The 24,591-nt window shown below is 43.0% G+C and overlaps 1 protein-coding gene and 1 pseudogene across 2 annotated transcripts in view; one reads left to right on the forward strand and one right to left on the reverse strand.

The window, feature by feature from the left end:
• LOC147113709 (DPY30 domain-containing protein 1-like) overlaps positions 1–22,456 on the reverse strand; it is a 69,260-nt gene extending 46,804 nt beyond the window's left edge. Inside the window, exon 1 of the mRNA XM_085996150.1 lies at positions 22,374–22,456. The gene's annotated coding sequence lies outside the window, so the exon portion shown is untranslated. The remainder of the gene's footprint in view (positions 1–22,373) is intronic.
• A 12-nt stretch (positions 22,457–22,468) lies between these two features.
• LOC147113710 (peroxiredoxin-like 2A) overlaps positions 22,469–24,591 on the forward strand; it is a 64,703-nt pseudogene continuing 62,580 nt past the window's right edge. Inside the window, exon 1 of the transcript XR_015079261.1 lies at positions 22,469–22,552. The product of XR_015079261.1 is annotated as a peroxiredoxin-like 2A (transcript). The remainder of the gene's footprint in view (positions 22,553–24,591) is intronic.

Genomic DNA, 24,591 nt, shown 5'->3' on the forward strand with positions numbered 1-24,591 from the left:
CACTCTATGTATTGATCCCTTACTCTCTCTAATGATCATTCACTCTCTTTATTGATCACTCACTCTCTGTATTGATCCCTCACTCTCTGTATTGATCCCTCACACCCTGTATTGATCACTCACTCCCTGTATTGATCACTCACTCTCTGTATTGATCACTCACTCTCTGTATTGATCCCTCACTCTCTGTATTGATCACTCACACCCTGTATTGATCACTCACTCCCTGTATTGATCACTCACTCGCTGCATCGATCCCTCACTCTCTGTATTGATCATTCACTCTCAGTATTGATCCCTCACTCTCTGTATTGATCACTCACTCTCTGTATTGATCACTCACTTTCTGTATTGATCATTCACTCTCAGTATTGATCCCTCACTCTCTGTATTGATCCCTCACTCTCTGTATTAATCACTCACTTCCTGTATTGATCACTGACTCTCTGTATTGATCACTCACTCTCTGTATTGATCACTCACTCTCTGTATTGATCCCTCACTCTCTGTATTGATCCCTCGCTCTCTGTATTGATCCCTCAATCTCTGTATTGATCCCTCACTCTCTGTAATGATCACTCACTCTATGTATTGATCCCTTACTCTCTCTAATGATCACTCACTCTCTTTATTGATCACTCACTCTCTGTATTGATCCCTCACTCTCTGTATTGTTCCCTCACTCTCTGTATTGATCCCTCACTCTCCGTATTGATCATTCACTCTCTGTATTGATCAATCACTCTCTGTATTGATCACTCACTCTCTGTATTGATCCCTCACTCTCTGCATTGATCCCTCACTCTCTATATTGATCATTCACTCTCTGTATTGATCCCTCACTCTCCGTATTGATCATTCACTCTCTGTATTGATCAATCACTCTCTGTATTGATCACTCACTCTCTGTATTGTTCCCTCAGTCTCTGTATTGATCCCTCACTCTCTATATTGATCATTCACTCTCTGTATTGATCATTCACTCTCTGTATTGATCCCTCACTCTCCGTATTGATCATTCACTCTCTGTATTGATCAATCACTCTCTGTATTGATCCCTCACTCTCTGCATTGATCACTCACTCCCTGTATTGATCCCTCACTCTCCGTAATGATCATTCACTCTCTGTATTGATCATTCACTCTCTATATTGATCCCTCACTCACTGTATTGATCACTCACTCTCTGTATTGATCACTCACTCTCTGTATTGATCCCTCACTCTCTGTATTGATCCCTCACTCTCCATATTGATCATTCACTCTCTGTATTGATCAATCACTCTCTGTATTGATCCCTCACTCTCTGTATTGACCGCACATTCCCTGTATTGATCACTCACTCTCTGTATTGATCCCTCACTCTGTATTGATCAATCACTCTCTGAATTGATCAATCACTCTCTGTATTGATCCCTCACTCTCTGTATTGATCAATCACTCTCTGTATTGATCCCTCACTCTCTGTATTGATCCATCGCTCTCTGTATTGATCATTCACTCTCTGTATTGATCATTCACTCGCTGTATTGATCACTCGCTCTCTGTATTGATCATTCACTCTCTGTATTGATCCCTCGCTCTCTGTATTGATCGCTCACTCCCTGTTGTGATCAGTCACTCTCTGTATTGATCACTCGCTCCCTGTATTGATCACTCACTCTCAGTATTGATCACTCACTCTGTGTATTGATCCCTCACTCCTGTATTCATCACTCACTCTCTGTATTGAGCACTCACCCTCTGTATTGATCATTCAGTCTCTGTATTGACCCCTCACTCCCTGTATTGATCATTCACTCTCTGTATTGATCCCTCACTCCCTGTGTTGATCACTCATTCTCTGTATTGATCACTCACTCTCTGTATTGATCTCTCACACTCTGTATTGATGCCTCACTCTCTGTATTGAACCCTCACTTTCTGTATTGATCCCTCACTCCCTGTATTGATCACTCACTCTCTCCATTGATCCCTCACTCTCTGTATTGATCTCTCACACCCTGTATTGATCACTCACTCTCTGTATTGATCACTCACTCTCTGTATTGATCCCTCACTCTCTGTATTGATCCCTCACTCTCTATATTGATCACTCACTTCCTGTATTGATCATTCACTCTCAGTATTGATCCCTCACTCTCTGTATTGATCCCTCACTCTCTGTATTAATCCCTCACTCTCAGTATTGATCCCTCGCTCTCTGTATTGATCCCTCAATCTCTGTATTGATCACTAACTCTCTGTATTTATCACTCACTCTCTGTATTGATCACTCACTCTATGTATTGATCCCTTACTCTCTCTAATGATCATTCACTCACTTTATTGATCACTCACTCTCTGTATTGATCCCTCACTCTCTGTATTGATCCCTCACACCCTGTATTGATCACTCACTCCCTGTATTGATCACTCACTCTCTGTATTGATCACTCACTCTCTGTATTGATCCCTCACTCTCTGTATTGATCACTCACACCCTGTATTGATCACTCACTCCCTGTATTGATCACTCACTCGCTGCATCGATCACTCACTCTCTGTATTGATCATTCACTCTCAGTATTGATCCCTCACTCTCTGTATTGATCACTCACTCTCTGTATTGATCACTCACTTTCTGTATTGATCATTCACTCTCAGTATTGATCCCTCACTCTCTGTATTGATCCCTCACTCTCTGTATTAATCACTCACTTCCTGTATTGATCACTGACTCTCTGTATTGATCACTCACTCTCTGTATTGATCACTCACTCTCTGTATTGATCCCTCACTCTCTGTATTGATCCCTCGCTCTCTGTATTGATCCCTCAATCTCTGTATTGATCCCTCACTCTCTGTAATGATCACTCACTCTATGTATTGATCCCTTACTCTCTCTAATGATCATTCACTCTCTTTATTGATCACTCACTCTCTGTATTGATCCCTCACTCTCTGTATTGTTCCCTCACTCTCTGTATTGATCCCTCACTCTCCGTATTGATCCCTCACTCTCTGTATTGATCAATCACTCTCTGTATTGATCACTCACTCTCTGTATTGATCCCTCACTCTCTGCATTGATCCCTCACTCTCTATATTGATCATTCACTCTCTGTATTGATCCCTCACTCTCCGTATTGATCATTCACTCTCTGTATTGATCAATCACTCTCTGTATTGATCACTCACTCTCTGTATTGTTCCCTCACTCTCTGTATTGATCCCTCACTCTCTATATTGATCACTCACTCTCTGTATTGATCATTCACTCTCTGTATTGATCCCTCACTCTCCGTATTGATCATTCACTCTCTGTATTGATCAATCACTCTCTGTATTGATCCCTCACTCTCTGCATTGATCACTCACTCCCTGTATTGATCCCTCACTCTCCGTAATGATCATTCACTCTCTGTATTGATCATTCACTCTCTATATTGATCCCTCACTCACTGTATTGATCACTCACTCTCTCTATTGATCACTCACTCTCTGTATTGATCCCTCACTCTCTGTATTGATCCCTCACTCTCCGTATTGATCATTCACTCTCTGTATTGATCAATCACTCTCTGTATTGATCCCTCACTCTCTGTATTGATCACTCACACCCTGTATTGATCCCTCACTCCCTGTATTGCTCACTCACTCTCTGTATTGATCACTCACTTTCTGTATTGATCATTCACTCCCTGTATGATCACTCACTCTCTGTATTGATCACTCACTCTCTGTATTGATCACTCACTCTCTATATAGATCCCTCACTCTCTGTATTGATCACTCACTCGCTGTATCGATCACTCACTCTCTGTATTGATCATTCACTCTCAGCATTGATCCCTCACTCTCGGTATTGAACCCTCACTCTCTGTATTGATCACTCACTTCCTGTATTGATCATTCACTCTCAGTATTGATCCCTCACTCTCTGTATTAATCCCTCACTCTCAGTATTGATCCCTCGCTCTCTGTATTGATCCCTCAATCTCTGTATTGATCACTCACTCTCTGTATTGATCACTCTCTCTGTATTGATCCCTCACTCTCTGTATTGATCCCTCAATCTCTGTATTGATCACTAACTCTCTGTATTTATCACTCACTCTCTGTATTGATCTTTCACTCTCTATATTGATCACTCACTCTATGTATTGATCCCTTACTCTCTCTAATGATCATTCACTCTCTTTATTGATCACTCACTCTCTGTATTGATCCCTCACTCTCTGTATTGATCCCTCACTCTCTGTATTGAACACTCACTCTCTGTATTGATCACTCATTCGCTGTATCGATCACTCACTCTCTGTATTGATCATTCACTCTCAGCATTGATCCCTCACTCTCGGTATTGAACCCTCACTCTCTGTATTGATCACTCACTTCCTGTATTGATCATTCACTCTCAGTATTGATCCCTCACTCTCTGTATTGATCCCTCACTCTCTGTATTAATCCCTCACTCTCAGTATTGATCCCTCGCTCTCTGTATTGATCCCTCAATCTCTGTATTGATCACTCACTCTCTGTATTGATCACTCTCTGTATTGATCCCTCGCTCTCTGTATTGATCCCTCAATCTCTGTATTGATCACTCACACCCTGTATTGATCACTCACTCCCTGTATTGATCACTCACTCTCTGTATTGATCACTCACTCTCTGTATTGATCCCTCACTCTCTGTATTGATCACTCACACCCTGTATTGATCACTCGCTCCCTGTATTGATCACTCATTCGCTGCATCGATCACTCACTCTCTGTATTGATCATTCACTCTCAGTATTGATCCCTCACTCTCTGTATTGATCACTCACTCTCTGTATTGATCACTCACTTTCTGTATTGATCATTCACTCTCAGTATTGATCCCTCACTCTCTGTATTGATCCCTCACTCTCTGTATTAATCACTCACTTCCTGTATTGATCACTGACTCTCTGTATTGATCACTCACTCTCTGTATTGATCACTCACTCTCTGTATTGATCCCTCACTCTCTGTATTGATCCCTCGCTCTCGGTATTGATCCCTCAATCTCTGTATTGATCCCTCACTCTCTGTATTGATCACTCACTCTATGTATTGATCCCTTACTCTCTCTAATGATCATTCACTCTCTTTATTGATCACTCACTCTCTGTATTGATCCCTCACTCTCTGTATTGTTCCCTCACTCTCTGTATTGATCCCTCACTCTCCGTATTGATCATTCACTCTCTGTATTGATCAATCACTCTCTGTATTGATCACTCACTCTCTGTATTAATCCCTCACTCTCTGTATTGATCCCTCACTCTCTATATTGATCATTCACTCTCTGTATTGATCCCTCACTCTCCGTATTGATCATTCACGCTCTGTATTGATCAATCACTCTCTGTATTGATCACTCACTCTCTGTATTGTTCCCTCACTCTCTGTATTGATCCCTCACTCTCTATATTGATCATTCACTCTCTGTATTGATCATCCACTCTCTCTTTTGATCCCTCACACCCTGTATTGATCCCTCACTCTCTGTATTGATCCCTCACTCTCTGCATTGATCACTCACTCTCCGTATTGATCATTCACTCTCCGTAATGATCATTCACTCTCTGTATTGATCATTCACTCTCTATATTGATCCCTCACTCACTGTATTGATCACTCACTCTCTGTATTGATCACTCACTCTCTGTATTGATCCCTCACTCTCCGTATTGATCATTCACTCTCTGTATTGATCAATCACTCTCTGTATTGATCCCTCACTCTCTGTATTGATCACTCACTCACTGTATTGATCACTCACTCTCTGTATTGATCACTCACTCACTGTATTGATCACTCACTCTCTGTATTGATCCCTCACTCTCTGTATTGATCGCACAATCCCTGTATTGATCACACAATCCCTGTATTGATCACTCACTCTCTGTATTGATCCCTCAATCTCTGTATTGATCACTCACTCTCTGTATTGATCACTCACTCTCTGTATTGATCATTCACTCCCTGTTGTGATCACTCATTCTCTGTATTGATCACTCACTCTCTGTATTGATCCCTCACTCCTGTATTGATCATTCACTCTCTGTATTGACACCTCACTCCCTGTATTGAACCCTCACTCTCTGTATTGATCACTCACTCTCTGTATTGATCACTCACTCTCTGTATTGATCCCTCACTCTCTGTATTGATCACTCACTCTCTGTATTGATCCCTCACTCCCTGTATTGATCATTCACTCTCTGTATTGATCATTCACTCTCTGAATTGATCGCTCACTCTCTGTATTGATCCCTCCTTCTCCGTATTGATCACTCACTCTCTGTATTGATCCCTCACTCCCTGTATTGATCATTCACTCTCTGTATTGATCCCTCACTCCCTGTATTGATCATTCATTCTCTGTATTGATCATTCACTCTCTGAATTGATCGCTCACTCTCTGTATTGATCAATCACTCTCTGTATTGATCACTCACTCTCTGCATTGATCCCTCCTTCTCCGTATTGATCACTCACTCTCTGTATTGATCCCTCACTCCCTGTATTGATCATTCACTCTCTGTATTGATCATTCACTCTCTGAATTGATCGCTCACTCTCTGTATTGATCAATCACTCTCTGTATTGATCCCTCACTCTCTGTATTGATCCCTCACTCTCTGTATTGATCCCTCACTCCCTGTATTGATCATTCACTCTCTGTATTGATCATTCACTCTCTGAATTGATCGCTCACTCTCTGTATTGATCACTCACTCTCTGTATTGATCCCTCACTCTCTGTATTGATCCCTCACTCTCTGTATTGATCACACACTCTCTGTATTGATCCCTCACTCTCTGTATTGATCCCTCACCCTCTGTATTGATCCCTCACTCTCTGTATTGATCACTCACTCTCTGTATTGATCATTCACTCTCTGTATTGATCACTCACTCTCGGTATTGATCACTCACTCTCTGTATTGATCCCTCACTCTCTGTATTGATCCCTCACTCTCTGTATTGATCCCTCACTCTCTGTATTGATCACTCACTCTCTGTATTGATCATTCACTCTCTGAATTGATCGCTCACTCTCTGTATTGATCACTCACTCTCTGTATTGATCCCTCACTCTCTGTATTGATCACTCACTCTCTGTATTGATCCCTCAATCTCTGTATTGATCACTCACTCTCTGTATTGATCACTCACTCTCTGTATTGATCCCTCACTCTCTGTATTAATCCCTCACTCTCAGTATTGATCCCTCGCTCTCTGTATTGATCCCTCAATCTCTGTATTGATCACTCACTCTCTGTATTGATCACTCTCTGTATTGATCCCTCGCTCTCTGTATTGATCCCTCAATCTCTGTATTGATCACTCACACCCTGTATTGATCACTCACTCCCTGTATTGATCACTCACTCTCTGTATTGATCACTCACTCTCTGTATTGATCCCTCACTCTCTGTATTGATCACTCACACCCTGTATTGATCACTCGCTCCCTGTATTGATCACTCATTCGCTGCATCGATCACTCACTCTCTGTATTGATCATTCACTCTCAGTATTGATCCCTCACTCTCTGTATTGATCACTCACTCTCTGTATTGATCACTCACTTTCTGTATTGATCATTCACTCTCAGTATTGATCCCTCACTCTCTGTATTGATCCCTCACTCTCTGTATTAATCACTCACTTCCTGTATTGATCACTGACTCTCTGTATTGATCACTCACTCTCTGTATTGATCACTCACTCTCTGTATTGATCCCTCACTCTCTGTATTGATCCCTCGCTCTCGGTATTGATCCCTCAATCTCTGTATTGATCCCTCACTCTCTGTATTGATCACTCACTCTATGTATTGATCCCTTACTCTCTCTAATGATCATTCACTCTCTTTATTGATCACTCACTCTCTGTATTGATCCCTCACTCTCTGTATTGTTCCCTCACTCTCTGTATTGATCCCTCACTCTCCGTATTGATCATTCACTCTCTGTATTGATCAATCACTCTCTGTATTGATCACTCACTCTCTGTATTAATCCCTCACTCTCTGTATTGATCCCTCACTCTCTATATTGATCATTCACTCTCTGTATTGATCCCTCACTCTCCGTATTGATCATTCACGCTCTGTATTGATCAATCACTCTCTGTATTGATCACTCACTCTCTGTATTGTTCCCTCACTCTCTGTATTGATCCCTCACTCTCTATATTGATCATTCACTCTCTGTATTGATCATCCACTCTCTCTTTTGATCCCTCACACCCTGTATTGATCCCTCACTCTCTGTATTGATCCCTCACTCTCTGCATTGATCACTCACTCTCCGTATTGATCATTCACTCTCCGTAATGATCATTCACTCTCTGTATTGATCATTCACTCTCTATATTGATCCCTCACTCACTGTATTGATCACTCACTCTCTGTATTGATCACTCACTCTCTGTATTGATCCCTCACTCTCCGTATTGATCATTCACTCTCTGTATTGATCAATCACTCTCTGTATTGATCCCTCACTCTCTGTATTGATCACTCACTCACTGTATTGATCACTCACTCTCTGTATTGATCACTCACTCACTGTATTGATCACTCACTCTCTGTATTGATCCCTCACTCTCTGTATTGATCGCACAATCCCTGTATTGATCACACAATCCCTGTATTGATCACTCACTCTCTGTATTGATCCCTCAATCTCTGTATTGATCACTCACTCTCTGTATTGATCACTCACTCTCTGTATTGATCATTCACTCCCTGTTGTGATCACTCATTCTCTGTATTGATCACTCACTCTCTGTATTGATCCCTCACTCCTGTATTGATCATTCACTCTCTGTATTGACACCTCACTCCCTGTATTGAACCCTCACTCTCTGTATTGATCACTCACTCTCTGTATTGATCACTCACTCTCTGTATTGATCCCTCACTCTCTGTATTGATCACTCACTCTCTGTATTGATCCCTCACTCCCTGTATTGATCATTCACTCTCTGTATTGATCATTCACTCTCTGAATTGATCGCTCACTCTCTGTATTGATCCCTCCTTCTCCGTATTGATCACTCACTCTCTGTATTGATCCCTCACTCCCTGTATTGATCATTCACTCTCTGTATTGATCCCTCACTCCCTGTATTGATCATTCATTCTCTGTATTGATCATTCACTCTCTGAATTGATCGCTCACTCTCTGTATTGATCAATCACTCTCTGTATTGATCACTCACTCTCTGCATTGATCCCTCCTTCTCCGTATTGATCACTCACTCTCTGTATTGATCCCTCACTCCCTGTATTGATCATTCACTCTCTGTATTGATCATTCACTCTCTGAATTGATCGCTCACTCTCTGTATTGATCAATCACTCTCTGTATTGATCCCTCACTCTCTGTATTGATCCCTCACTCTCTGTATTGATCCCTCACTCCCTGTATTGATCATTCACTCTCTGTATTGATCATTCACTCTCTGAATTGATCGCTCACTCTCTGTATTGATCACTCACTCTCTGTATTGATCCCTCACTCTCTGTATTGATCCCTCACTCTCTGTATTGATCACACACTCTCTGTATTGATCCCTCACTCTCTGTATTGATCCCTCACCCTCTGTATTGATCCCTCACTCTCTGTATTGATCACTCACTCTCTGTATTGATCATTCACTCTCTGTATTGATCACTCACTCTCGGTATTGATCACTCACTCTCTGTATTGATCCCTCACTCTCTGTATTGATCCCTCACTCTCTGTATTGATCCCTCACTCTCTGTATTGATCACTCACTCTCTGTATTGATCATTCACTCTCTGAATTGATCGCTCACTCTCTGTATTGATCACTCACTCTCTGTATTGATCCCTCACTCTCTGTATTGATCACTCACTCTCTGTATTGATCCCTCAATCTCTGTATTGATCACTCACTCTCTGTATTGATCACTCACTCTCTGTATTGATCATTCACTCTCTGTATTGATCACTCACTCTCTGTATTGATCCCTCACTCTCTGTATTGATCCCTCACTCTCTGTATTGATCCCTCACTCTCTGTATTGATCACTCACTCTCTGTATTGATCATTCACTCTCTGAATTGATCGCTCACTCTCTGTATTGATCACTCACTCTCTGTATTGATCCCTCACTCTCTGTATTGATCACTCACTCTCTGTATTGATCCCTCAATCTCTGTATTGATCACTCACTCTCTGTATTGATCCCTCACTCTCTGTATTGATCCCTCACTCTCTGTATTGATCACTCACGCTCTGTATTGATCATTCACTCTCTGTATTGATCACTCACTCTCGGTATTGATCACTCACTCTGTGTATTGATCCCTCACTCTCTGTATTGATCCCTCACTCTCTGTATTGATCCCTCACTCTCTGTATTGATCACTCACTCTCTGTATTGATCATTCACTCTCTGAATTGATCGCTCACTCTCTGTATTGATCACTCACTCTCTGTATTGATCCCTCACTCTCTGTATTGATCACTCACTCTCTGTATTGATCCCTCAATCTCTGTATTGATCACTCACTCTCTGTATTGATCACTCACTCTCTGTATTGATCATTCACTCTCTGTATTGATCCCTCACTCTCTGTATTGATCACTCACTCTGTGTATTGATCATTCACTCTCTGTATTGATCACTCACTCTCTGTATTGATCACTCACTCTCTGTATTGATCACTCACTCTCTGTATTGATCACTCATTCTCTGTATTGATCCCTCACTCCCTGTATTGATCACTCACTCTCTGTATTGATCCCTCACTCTCTGTATTGATCCCTCACTCTCTGTATTGATCACTCACTCTCTGTATTGATCACTCACTCTCTGTATTGATCACTCACTTCCTGTATTGATCATTCACTCCCTGTATTGATCACTCACTCTCTGTATTGATCACTCACTCTCTGTATTGATCACTCACTCTCTGTATTGATCACTCACACCCTGTATTGATCACTCACTCCCTGTATTGATCCCTCACTCTCTGTATTGATCACTCACTCCCTGTATTGATCACTCACTCTCTGTATTGATCACTCACTCTCTGTATTGATCACTCACTCTCTGTATTGATCCCTCACTCTCTGTATTGATCACTCACTCTCTGAATTGATCGCTCACTCTCTGTATTGATCAATCACTCTCTGTATTGATCACTCACTCTCTGCATTGATCCCTCCTTCTCCGTATTGATCACTCACTCTCTGTATTGATCCCTCACTCCCTGTATTGATCATTCACTCTCTGTATTGATCATTCACTCTCTGAATTGATCGCTCACTCTCTGTATTGATCAATCACTCTCTGTATTGATCCCTCACTCTCTGTATTGATCCCTCACTCTCTGTATTGATCCCTCACTCCCTGTATTGATCATTCACTCTCTGTATTGATCATTCACTCTCTGAATTGATCGCTCACTCTCTGTATTGATCACTCACTCTCTGTATTGATCCCTCACTCTCTGTATTGATCCCTCACTCTCTGTATTGATCACACACTCTCTGTATTGATCCCTCACTCTCTGTATTGATCCCTCACCCTCTGTATTGATCCCTCACTCTCTGTATTGATCACTCACTCTCTGTATTGATCATTCACTCTCTGTATTGATCACTCACTCTCGGTATTGATCACTCACTCTCTGTATTGATCCCTCACTCTCTGTATTAATCACTCACTTCCTGTATTGATCACTGACTCTCTGTATTGATCACTCACTCTCTGTATTGATCACTCACTCTCTGTATTGATCCCTCACTCTCTGTATTGATCCCTCGCTCTCTGTATTGATCCCTCAATCTCTGTATTGATCCCTCACTCTCTGTAATGATCACTCACTCTATGTATTGATCCCTTACTCTCTCTAATGATCACTCACTCTCTTTATTGATCACTCACTCTCTGTATTGATCCCTCACTCTCTGTATTGTTCCCTCACTCTCTGTATTGATCCCTCACTCTCCGTATTGATCATTCACTCTCTGTATTGATCAATCACTCTCTGTATTGATCACTCACTCTCTGTATTGATCCCTCACTCTCTGCATTGATCCCTCACTCTCTATATTGATCATTCACTCTCTGTATTGATCCCTCACTCTCCGTATTGATCATTCACTCTCTGTATTGATCAATCACTCTCTGTATTGATCACTCACTCTCTGTATTGTTCCCTCAGTCTCTGTATTGATCCCTCACTCTCTATATTGATCATTCACTCTCTGTATTGATCATTCACTCTCTGTATTGATCCCTCACTCTCCGTATTGATCATTCACTCTCTGTATTGATCAATCACTCTCTGTATTGATCCCTCACTCTCTGCATTGATCACTCACTCCCTGTATTGATCCCTCACTCTCCGTAATGATAATTCACTCTCTGTATTGATCATTCACTCTCTATATTGATCCCTCACTCACTGTATTGATCACTCACTCTCTGTATTGATCACTCACTCTCTGTATTGATCCCTCACTCTCTGTATTGATCCCTCACTCTCCGTATTGATCATTCACTCTCTGTATTGATCAATCACTCTCTGTATTGATCCCTCACTCTCTGTATTGACCGCACATTCCCTGTATTGATCACTCACTCTCTGTATTGATCCCTCACTCTGTATTGATCAATCACTCTCTGAATTGATCAATCACTCTCTGTATTGATCCCTCACTCTCTGTATTGATCAATCACTCTCTGTATTGATCCCTCACTCTCTGTATTGATCCATCGCTCTCTGTATTGATCATTCACTCTCTGTATTGATCATTCACTCACTGTATTGATCACTCACTCTCTGTATTGATCATTCACTCTCTGTATTGATCCCTCGCTCTCTGTATTGATCGCTCACTCCCTGTTGTGATCAGTCACTCTCTGTATTGATCACTCGCTCCCTGTATTGATCACTCACTCTCAGTATTGATCCCTCACTCTCTGTATTAATCCCTCACTCTCAGTATTGATCCCTCGCTCTCTGTATTGATCCCTCAATCTCTGTATTGATCACTAACTCTCTGTATTTATCACTCACTCTCTGTATTGATCACTCACTCTATGTATTGATCCCTTACTCTCTCTAATGATCATTCACTCACTTTATTGATCACTCACTCTCTGTATTGATCCCTCACTCTCTGTATTGATCCCTCACACCCTGTATTGATCACTCACTCCCTGTATTGATCACTCACTCTCTGTATTGATCACTCACTCTCTGTATTGATCCCTCACTCTCTGTATTGATCACTCACACCCTGTATTGATCACTCACTCCCTGTATTGATCACTCACTCGCTGCATCGATCACTCACTCTCTGTATTGATCATTCACTCTCAGTATTGATCCCTCACTCTCTGTATTGATCACTCACTCTCTGTATTGATCACTCACTTTCTGTATTGATCATTCACTCTCAGTATTGATCCCTCACTCTCTGTATTGATCCCTCACTCTCTGTATTAATCACTCACTTCCTGTATTGATCACTGACTCTCTGTATTGATCACTCACTCTCTGTATTGATCACTCACTCTCTGTATTGATCCCTCACTCTCTGTATTGATCCCTCGCTCTCTGTATTGATCCCTCAATCTCTGTATTGATCCCTCACTCTCTGTAATGATCACTCACTCTATGTATTGATCCCTTACTCTCTCTAATGATCATTCACTCTCTTTATTGATCACTCACTCTCTGTATTGATCCCTCACTCTCTGTATTGTTCCCTCACTCTCTGTATTGATCCCTCACTCTCCGTATTGATCATTCACTCTCTGTATTGATCAATCACTCTCTGTATTGATCACTCACTCTCTGTATTGATCCCTCACTCTCTGCATTGATCCCTCACTCTCTATATTGATCATTCACTCTCTGTATTGATCCCTCACTCTCCGTATTGATCATTCACTCTCTGTATTGATCAATCACTCTCTGTATTGATCACTCACTCTCTGTATTGTTCCCTCACTCTCTGTATTGATCCCTCACTCTCTATATTGATCACTCACTCTCTGTATTGATCATTCACTCTCTGTATTGATCCCTCACTCTCCGTATTGATCATTCACTCTCTGTATTGATCAATCACTCTCTGTATTGATCCCTCACTCTCTGCATTGATCACTCACTCCCTGTATTGATCCCTCACTCTCCGTAATGATCATTCACTCTCTGTATTGATCATTCACTCTCTATATTGATCCCTCACTCACTGTATTGATCACTCACTCTCTCTATTGATCACTCACTCTCTGTATTGATCCCTCACTCTCTGTATTGATCCCTCACTCTCCGTATTGATCATTCACTCTCTGTATTGATCAATCACTCTCTGTATTGATCCCTCACTCTCTGTATTGATCACTCACACCCTGTATTGATCCCTCACTCCCTGTATTGCTCACTCACTCTCTGTATTGATCACTCACTTTCTGTATTGATCATTCACTCCCTGTATGATCACTCACTCTCTGTATTGATCACTCACTCTCTGTATTGATCACTCACTCTCTGTATAGATCCCTCACTCTCTGTATTGATCACTCACTCGCTGTATCGATCACTCACTCTCTGTATTGATCATTCACTCTCAGCATTGATCCCTCACTCTCGGTACTGAACCCTCACTCTCTGTATTGATCACTCACTTCCTGTATTGATCATTCACTCTCAGTATTGATCCCTCACTCTCTGTATTGATCCCTCACTCTCTGTATTGATCACTCACTTCCTGTATTGATCATTCACTCTCAGTATTGATCCCTCACTCTCTGTATTAATCCCTCACTCTCAGTATTGATCCCTCGCTCTCTGTATTGATCCCTCAATCTCTGTATTGATCACTCACTCTCTGTATTGATCACTCTCTCTGTATTGATCCCTCACTCTCTGTATTGATCCCTCAATCTCTGTATTGATCACTAACTCTCTGTATTTATCACTCACTCTCTGTATTGATCTTTCACTCTCTATATTGATCACTCACTCTATGTATTGATCCCTTACTCTCTCTAATGATCATTCACTCTCTTTATTGATCACTCACTCTCTGTATTGATCCCTCACTCTCTGTATTGATCCCTCACTCTCTGTATTGAACACTCACTCTCTGTATTGATCACTCATTCGCTGTATCGATCACTCACTCTCTGTATTGATCATTCACTCTCAGCTTTGATCCCTCACTCTCGGTATTGAACCCTCACTCTCCGTATTGATCACTCACTTCCTGTATTGATCATTCACTCTCAGTATTGATCCCTCACTCTCTGTATTGATCCCTCACTCTCTGTATTAATCCCTCACTCTCAGTATTGATCCCTCGCTCTCTGTATTGATCCCTCAATCTCTGTATTGATCACTCACTCTCTGTATTGATCACTCTCTCTGTATTGATCCCTCACTCTCTGTATTGATCCCTCAATCTCTGTATTGATCACTAACTCTCTGTATTTATCACTCACTCTCTGTATTGATCTTTCACTCTCTATATTGATCACTCACTCTATGTATTGATCCCTTACTCTCTCTAATGATCATTCACTCTCTTTATTGATCACTCACTCTCTGTATTGATCCCTCACTCTCTGTATTGATCCCTCACTCTCTGTATTGAACACTCACTCTCTGTATTGATCACTCATTCGCTGTATCGATCACTCACTTCCTGTATTGATCATTCACTCTCAGTATTGATCCCTCACTCTCTGTATTGATCCCTCACTCTCTGTATTAATCCCTCACTCTCAGTATTGATCCCTCGCTCTCTGTATTGATCCCTCAATCTCTGTATTGATCACTCACTCTCTGTATTGATCACTCTCTGTATTGATCCCTCGCTCTCTGTATTGATCCCTCAATCTCTGTATTGATCACTCACACCCTGTATTGATCACTCACTCCCTGTATTGATCACTCACTCTCTGTATTGATCACTCACTCTCTGTATTGATCCCTCACTCTCTGTATTGATCACTCACACCCTGTATTGATCACTCGCTCCCTGTATTGATCACTCATTCGCTGCATCGATCACTCACTCTCTGTATTGATCATTCACTCTCAGTATTGATCCCTCACTCTCTGTATTGATCACTCACTCTCTGTATTGATCACTCACTTTCTGTATTGATCATTCACTCTCAGTATTGATCCCTCACTCTCTGTATTGATCCCTCACTCTCTGTATTAATCACTCACTTCCTGTATTGATCACTGACTCTCTGTATTGATCACTCACTCTCTGTATTGATCACTCACTCTCTGTATTGATCCCTCACTCTCTGTATTGATCCCTCGCTCTCGGTATTGATCCCTCAATCTCTGTATTGATCCCTCACTCTCTGTATTGATCATTCACTCTATGTATTGATCCCTTACTCTCTCTAATGATCATTCACTCTCTTTATTGATCACTCACTCTCTGTATTGATCCCTCACTCTCTGTATTGTTCCCTCACTCTCTGTATTGATCCCTCACTCTCCGTATTGATCATTCACTCTCTGTATTGATCAATCACTCTCTGTATTGATCACTCACTCTCTGTATTAATCCCTCACTCTCTGTATTGATCCCTCACTCTCTATATTGATCATTCACTCTCTGTATTGATCCCTCACTCTCCGTATTGATCATTCACGCTCTGTATTGATCAATCACTCTCTGTATTGATCACTCACTCTCTGTATTGTTCCCTCACTCTCTGTATTGATCCCTCACTCTCTATATTGATCATTCACTCTCTGTATTGATCATCCACTCTCTCTTTTGATCCCTCACACCCTGTATTGATCCCTCACTCTCTGTATTGATCCCTCACTCTCTGCATTGATCACTCACTCTCCGTATTGATCATTCACTCTCCGTAATGATCATTCACTCTCTGTATTGATCATTCACTCTCTATATTGATCCCTCACTCACTGTATTGATCACTCACTCTCTGTATTGATCACTCACTCTCTGTATTGATCCCTCACTCTCCGTATTGATCATTCACTCTCTGTATTGATCAATCACTCTCTGTATTGATCCCTCACTCTCTGTATTGATCACTGACTCACTGTATTGATCACTCACTCTCTGTATTGATCACTCACTCACTGTATTGATCACTCACTCTCTGTATTGATCCCTCACTCTCTGTATTGATCGCACAATCCCTGTATTGATCACACAATCCCTGTATTGATCACTCACTCTCTGTATTGATCCCTCAATCTCTGTATTGATCACTCACTCTCTGTATTGATCACTCACTCTCTGTATTGATCATTCACTCCCTGTTGTGATCACTCATTCTCTGTATTGATCACTCACTCTCTGTATTGATCCCTCACTCCTGTATTGATCATTCACTCTCTGTATTGACACCTCACTCCCTGTATTGAACCCTCACTCTCTGTATTGATCACTCACTCTCTGTATTGATCACTCACTCTCTGTATTGATCCCTCACTCTCTGTATTGATCACTCACTCTCTGTATTGATCCCTCACTCCCTGTATTGATCATTCACTCTCTGTATTGATCATTCACTCTCTGAATTGATCGCTCACTCTCTGTATTGATCCCTCCTTCTCCGTATTGATCACTCACTCTCTGTATTGATCCCTCACTCCCTGTATTGATCATTCACTCTCTGTATTGATCCCTCACTCCCTGTATTGATCATTCATTCTCTGTATTGATCATTCACTCTCTGAATTGATCGCTCACTCTCTGTATTGATCAATCACTCTCTGTATTGATCACTCACTCTCTGCATTGATCCCTCCTTCTCCGTATTGATCACTCACTCTCTGTATTGATCCCTCACTCCCTGTATTGATCATTCACTCTCTGTATTGATCATTCACTCTCTGAATTGATCGCTCACTCTCTGTATTGATCAATCACTCTCTGTATTGATCCCTCACTCTCTGTATTGATCCCTCACTCTCTGTATTGATCCCTCACTCCCTGTATTGATCATTCACTCTCTGTATTGATCATTCACTCTCTGAATTGATCGCTCACTCTCTGTATTGATCACTCACTCTCTGTATTGATCCCTCACTCTCTGTATTGATCCCTCACTCTCTGTATTGATCACACACTCTCTGTATTGATCCCTCACTCTCTGTATTGATCCCTCACCCTCTGTATTGATCCCTCACTCTCTGTATTGATCACTCACTCTCTGTATTGATCATTCACTCTCTGTATTGATCACTCACTCTCGGTATTGATCACTCACTATCTGTATTGATCCCTCACTCTCTGTATTGATCCCTCACTCTCTGTATTGATCCCTCACTCTCTGTATTGATCACTCACTCTCTGTATTGATCATTCACTCTCTGAATTGATCGCTCACTCTCTGTATTGATCACTCACTCTCTGTATTGATCCCTCACTCTCTGTATTGATCACTCACTCTCTGTATTGATCCCTCAATCTCTGTATTGATCACTCACTCTCTGTATTGATCACTCACTCTCTGTATTGATCATTCACTCTCTGTATTGATCACTCACTCTCTGTATTGATCCCTCACTCTCTGTATTGATCCCTCACTCTCTGTATTGATCCCTCACTCTCTGTATTGATCACTCACTCTCTGTATTGATCATTCACTCTCTGAATTGATCGCTCACTCTCTGTATTGATCACTCACTCTCTGTATTGATCCCTCACTCTCTGTATTGATCACTCACTCTCTGTATTGATCCCTCAATCTCTGTATTGATCACTCACTCTCTGTATTGATCCCTCACTCTCTGTATTGATCCCTCACTCTCTGTATTGATCACTCACGCTCTGTATTGATCATTCACTCTCTGTATTGATCACTCACTCTCGGTATTGATCACTCACTCTGTGTATTGATCCCTCACTCTCTGTATTGATCCCTCACTCTCTGTATTGATCCCTCACTCTCTGTATTGATCACTCACTCTCTGTATTGATCATTCACTCTCTGAATTGATCGCTCACTCTCTGTATTGATCACTCACTCTCTGTATTGATCCCTCACTCTCTGTATTGATCACTCACTCTCTGTATTGATCCCTCAATCTCTGTATTGATCACTCACTCTCTGTATTGATCACTCACTCTCTGTATTGATCATTCACTCTCTGTATTGATCCCTCACTCTCTGTATTGATCACTCACTCTCTGTATTGATCATTCACTCTCTGTATTGATCACTCACTCTCTGTATTGATCACTCACTCTCTGTATTGATCACTCACTCTCTGTATTGATCACTCATTCTCTGTATTGATCCCTCACTCCCTGTATTGATCACTCACTCTCTGTATTGATCCCTCACTCTCTGTATTGATCCCTCACTCTCTGTATTGATCACTCACTCTCTGTATTGATCACTCACTCTCTGTATTGATCACTCACTTCCTGTATTGATCATTCACTCCCTGTATTGATCACTCACTCTCTGTATTGATCACTCACTCTCTGTATTGATCACTCACTCTCTGTATTGATCACTCACACCCTGTATTGATCACTCACTCCCTGTATTGATCCCTCACTCTCTGTATTGATCACTCACTCCCTGTATTGATCACTCACTCTCTGTATTGATCACTCACTCTCTGTATTGATCACTCACTCTCTGTATTGATCCCTCACTCTCTGTATTGATCACTCACTCTCTGAATTGATCGCTCACTCTCTGTATTGATCAATCACTCTCTGTATTGATCACTCACTCTCTGCATTGATCCCTCCTTCTCCGTATTGATCACTCACTCTCTGTATTGATCCCTCACTCCCTGTATTGATCATTCACTCTCTGTATTGATCATTCACTCTCTGAATTGATCGCTCACTCTCTGTATTGATCAATCACTCTCTGTATTGATCCCTCACTCTCTGTATTGATCCCTCACTCTCTGTATTGATCCCTCACTCCCTGTATTGATCATTCACTCTCTGTATTGATCATTCACTCTCTGAATTGATCGCTCACTCTCTGTATTGATCACTCACTCTCTGTATTGATCCCTCACTCTCTGTATTGATCCCTCACTCTCTGTATTGATCACACACTCTCTGTATTGATCCCTCACTCTCTGTATTGATCCCTCACCCTCTGTATTGATCCCTCACTCTCTGTATTGATCACTCACTCTCTGTATTGATCATTCACTCTCTGTATTGATCACTCACTCTCGGTATTGATCACTCACTCTCTGTATTGATCCCTCACTCTCTGTATTGATCCCTCACTCTCTGTATTGATCCCTCACTCTCTGTATTGATCACTCACTCTCTGTATTGATCATTCACTCTCTGAATTGATCGCTCACTCTCTGTATTGATCACTCACTCTCTGTATTGATCCCTCACTCTCTGTATTGATCACTCACTCTCTGTATTGATCCCTCAATCTCTGTATTGATCACTCACTCTCTGTATTGATCACTCACTCTCTGTATTGATCATTCACTCTCTGTATTGATCACTCACTCTCTGTATTGATCCCTCACTCTCTGTATTGATCCCTCACTCTCTGTATTGATCCCTCACTCTCTGTATTGATCACTCACTCTCTGTATTGATCATTCACTCTCTGAATTGATCGCTCACTCTCTGTATTGATCACTCACTCTCTGTATTGATCCCTCACTCTCTGTATTGATCACTCACTCTCTGTATTGATCCCTCAATCTCTGTATTGATCACTCACTCTCTGTATTGATCCCTCACTCTCTGTATTGATCCCTCACTCTCTGTATTGATCACTCACGCTCTGTATTGATCATTCACTCTCTGTATTGATCACTCACTCTCGGTATTGATCACTCACTCTGTGTATTGATCCCTCACTCTCTGTATTGATCCCTCACTCTCTGTATTGATCCCTCACTCTCTGTATTGATCACTCACTCTCTGTATTGATCATTCACTCTCTGAATTGATCGCTCACTCTCTGTATTGATCACTCACTCTCTGTATTGATCCCTCACTCTCTGTATTGATCACTCACTCTCTGTATTGATCCCTCAATCTCTGTATTGATCACTCACTCTCTGTATTGATCACTCACTCTCTGTATTGATCATTCACTCTCTGTATTGATCCCTCACTCTCTGTATTGATCACTCACTCTCTGTATTGATCATTCACTCTCTGTATTGATCACTCACTCTCTGTATTGATCACTCACTCTCTGTATTGATCACTCACTCTCTGTATTGATCACTCATTCTCTGTATTGATCCCTCACTCCCTGTATTGATCACTCACTCTCTGTATTGATCCCTCACTCTCTGTATTGATCCCTCACTCTCTGTATTGATCACTCACTCTCTGTATTGATCACTCACTCTCTGTATTGATCACTCACTTCCTGTATTGATCATTCACTCCCTGTATTGATCACTCACTCTCTGTATTGATCACTCACTCTCTGTATTGATCACTCACTCTCTGTATTGATCACTGACACCCTGTATTGATCACTCACTCCCTGTATTGATCCCTCACTCTCTGTATTGATCACTCACTCCCTGTATTGATCACTCACTCTCTGTATTGATCACTCACTCTCTGTATTGATCACTCACTCTCTGTATTGATCCCTCACTCTCTGTATTGATCACTCACTCTCTGTATTGATCCCTCACTCCCTGTATTGATCACTCACTCCCTGTATTGATCATTCACTCTCAGTATTGATCCCTCACACTCTGTATTGATCACTCACTCCCTGTATTGATCACTCACTCTCTGTATTGATCCCTCTCTCTCTGTATTGATCACTCACTCTCTGTATTGATCACTCACTCGCTGTATCGATCACTCGCTCTCTGTATTGATCATTCACTCTCAGTATTGATCCCTTACTCTCTGTATTGACCCCTCACTCCCTGTATTGATCATTCACTCTCTGTATTGATCACTCACTCTCTGTATTGATCACTCACTCTGTGTATTGATCTATCACTCTCTGTATTGATCCTTCACTCTCTGTATTGATCACTCACTCTCAGCATTGATCACTCACTCTCTGTATTGATCACTCACTCTCTGTATTGATCCCTCACTCTGTGTATTGATCCTTCACTCTCTGTACTGATCACTCACTCTCAGTGTTGATCACTCACTCTCTGTGTTGATCACTCACTCTCTGTATTGATCCCTCCCTCTCTGTATTGATCCCTCACTCTCTGTATTGATCCCTCACTTTCTGTATTGATCCCTCACTCTCAGTATTGATCCCTCACTCTTTGTATTGATCACTCACTCTCTGTATTGATCACTCACTCTGTATTGAGCACTCACTCTCCGTGTGGATCACTCACCCCATGTACGGATTTGTGTGTGTTGCTATGGGAACGGGCTTTTTCCGGCGGCTGATCCGTATCCAGAGTGCCTCCACAGGAAATGACGTTTGCCAGGTGATTTCGATTGCGGGGTTGTTCGTGCCGGGGACGGGTCTGCGATCGAGCCTGCTGAAGGCTCGGTGTGTTCCTGAGGTAAGGTAATGTGAAAGACATTCGAGCGTCTGGCGACAAACTGCACCTCAATAATTCATTCAGTTAATGTATGTTGGCAAATTTCCCACAGCGCCAATGCGAGCTGGGATTTGGGTGCAAATTCTTTGCTCATCAAAATGAGTGACTGCAGTGCTGAGGAACTGACCACAGACCCTGAAGACAACTCACCAGCCGCTGCTGCTGCACACTCGGCAACTCTCAAAGGAGAACATTGGAGCTTGTGGGGGTGGTGTCCGCGGGCTGGGGGCCCATGGGTGTCCAGAGGGTATGCAGGGGCTGGGGGTCACGGGTGAGTGGGGGGGGCGCTGTTCGGGGGGCAGTGGGCCGGGGGGTGTTCGGAGGCCGGGGGCCATGGGTATCCAGAGGGTATCCAGGGGCGGGGGCGGTCCGGGGGCTGGGGCTGCAGTATAATGTGGATAAATGCGAGGTTATCCACTTTGGTGGCAAAAACAGGAAGGCAGATTATTATCTGAAAGGCAATAGATTGGGAAAAGGGGAAGTGCAACGAGACTTGTGTGTCCTTGTGCACCAGTCGCTGAAGGTAAGCATGCAGGTGCAGCAGGTGGTTAAGAAGGCAAATGGAATGTTGGCCTTCGTAGCGAGAGGGTTCGAGTACAGGAGCAAGGATGTCTTGCTGCGGTTGTACAGGGCCTTGGTGAAACCACACCTTGAGTATTGTGTGCAGTTTTGGTCGCCTTATCTGAGGAAGGATGTTCTTGCCATGGAGTGAGTGCAGCGAAGATTCACCAGATTGATACCTGGGATGGCAGGAATGACGTATGAGGAGAGATTGGGTTGATTGGGCTTATACTCGCTGGAGTTTAGAAGAATGAGAGGGATCTCATTGAAACTTATAAAATTCTAACAGGACTAGACAGACTACATGCAGGAAGATGTTCCCGATGGCAGGGGAGTCCAGAACCAGGGGTCACAGTCTAAAGATAAGGGGTAAGCCATTTGGGACAGAGATGAGGAGGAATTTCTTCACCCAGAGAGTGGTGAGTCTGTGGAATTCTCTACCACAGAAGACAGTTGAGGCCAATTCATTAAATATATTCAAGAAGGAGTTGGATATATTTCTTAAGGCTAAAGGGATCAAGGGATATGGGAAGAAAGCAGGGACCGCGTACTCAGTTTGGATGATCAGCCATGATCTCATTGAATGGCGGAGCAGGCTCGAGGGGCCGAATGGCCTACTCTTGCTCCTACCTTCTATGTTTCTATGTCAGGGGATGTCCAGGGCCTGGGTGCTGGGAGCCGTGGGAGTGTCCAGGGGCCGGGGGGGTGTTTCTGGGGGTTGGGGGTCGGGGTCGGGTGATGTCTGGGGGTCGGGGTGGGGGTGGGTGGGGGGTGTCCAGGGGCCGCAGCCATCCGGGGGCCGGGGGGGGGGGGTGTCCAGGGGCCGTCCAGGGTCGGGGGGTGTCCGGGGGCTGGGAGTCGGGGGTTGTCCAGGGAGCTGGGGGCTGGGAGTCGGGGGTTGTCCAGGTGCCTGGGGGTGTCCAGGGGTGGGGGGCGGTGGGGTGTCCAGGGGCCGCGACCAGCTGGGGGCCGGGGGGTATCCGGTGGGGTGTCAGGGGGCTGCGGCCATCTGGGGGCTGGAGGGTGTTCAGGATCGGGAGGTGTCCGGGGCCCGGGGGGTGGGGGGGTGGGTGTCCGGGGGTCGGGGACTGTCTCTGGCCGGTGGCGATTGAGGCAACTGAAGGGTGCGAGGTGGCCGTCCCTTTGCAGGACCGCTGGTCCAGTCTCCTGGGTGTCACACCTGACTGGCCCAGCCCACTTCAGGTGTTTTTGGGCAGAGCTGGGGAGTGTGGGCCTGAGGAACATCAATCCTGTGCCAACAGGAATAGGGATCACAGCCCCACACCCCAGCCAGTTCACACACCAGGGGTCACCATGCCAGACTGGAGTCAGGGGAGGCTCCCCTGGCCAGGGAGCTGGGGGTGCCAATGTAGGGCTCTCGCTCCTGGGGCAATATTGTTTCAAACAGAGTGGACTTAAACCGAGTTTGGGAATTTGGAAAGAG

This window comes from Somniosus microcephalus, chromosome 8 (assembly GCF_052327205.1).
Source record: "Somniosus microcephalus isolate GS21.2 chromosome 8, FLI_Smic_1.0, whole genome shotgun sequence".
Taxonomy (NCBI): Eukaryota; Metazoa; Chordata; class Chondrichthyes; order Squaliformes; family Somniosidae; genus Somniosus; species Somniosus microcephalus.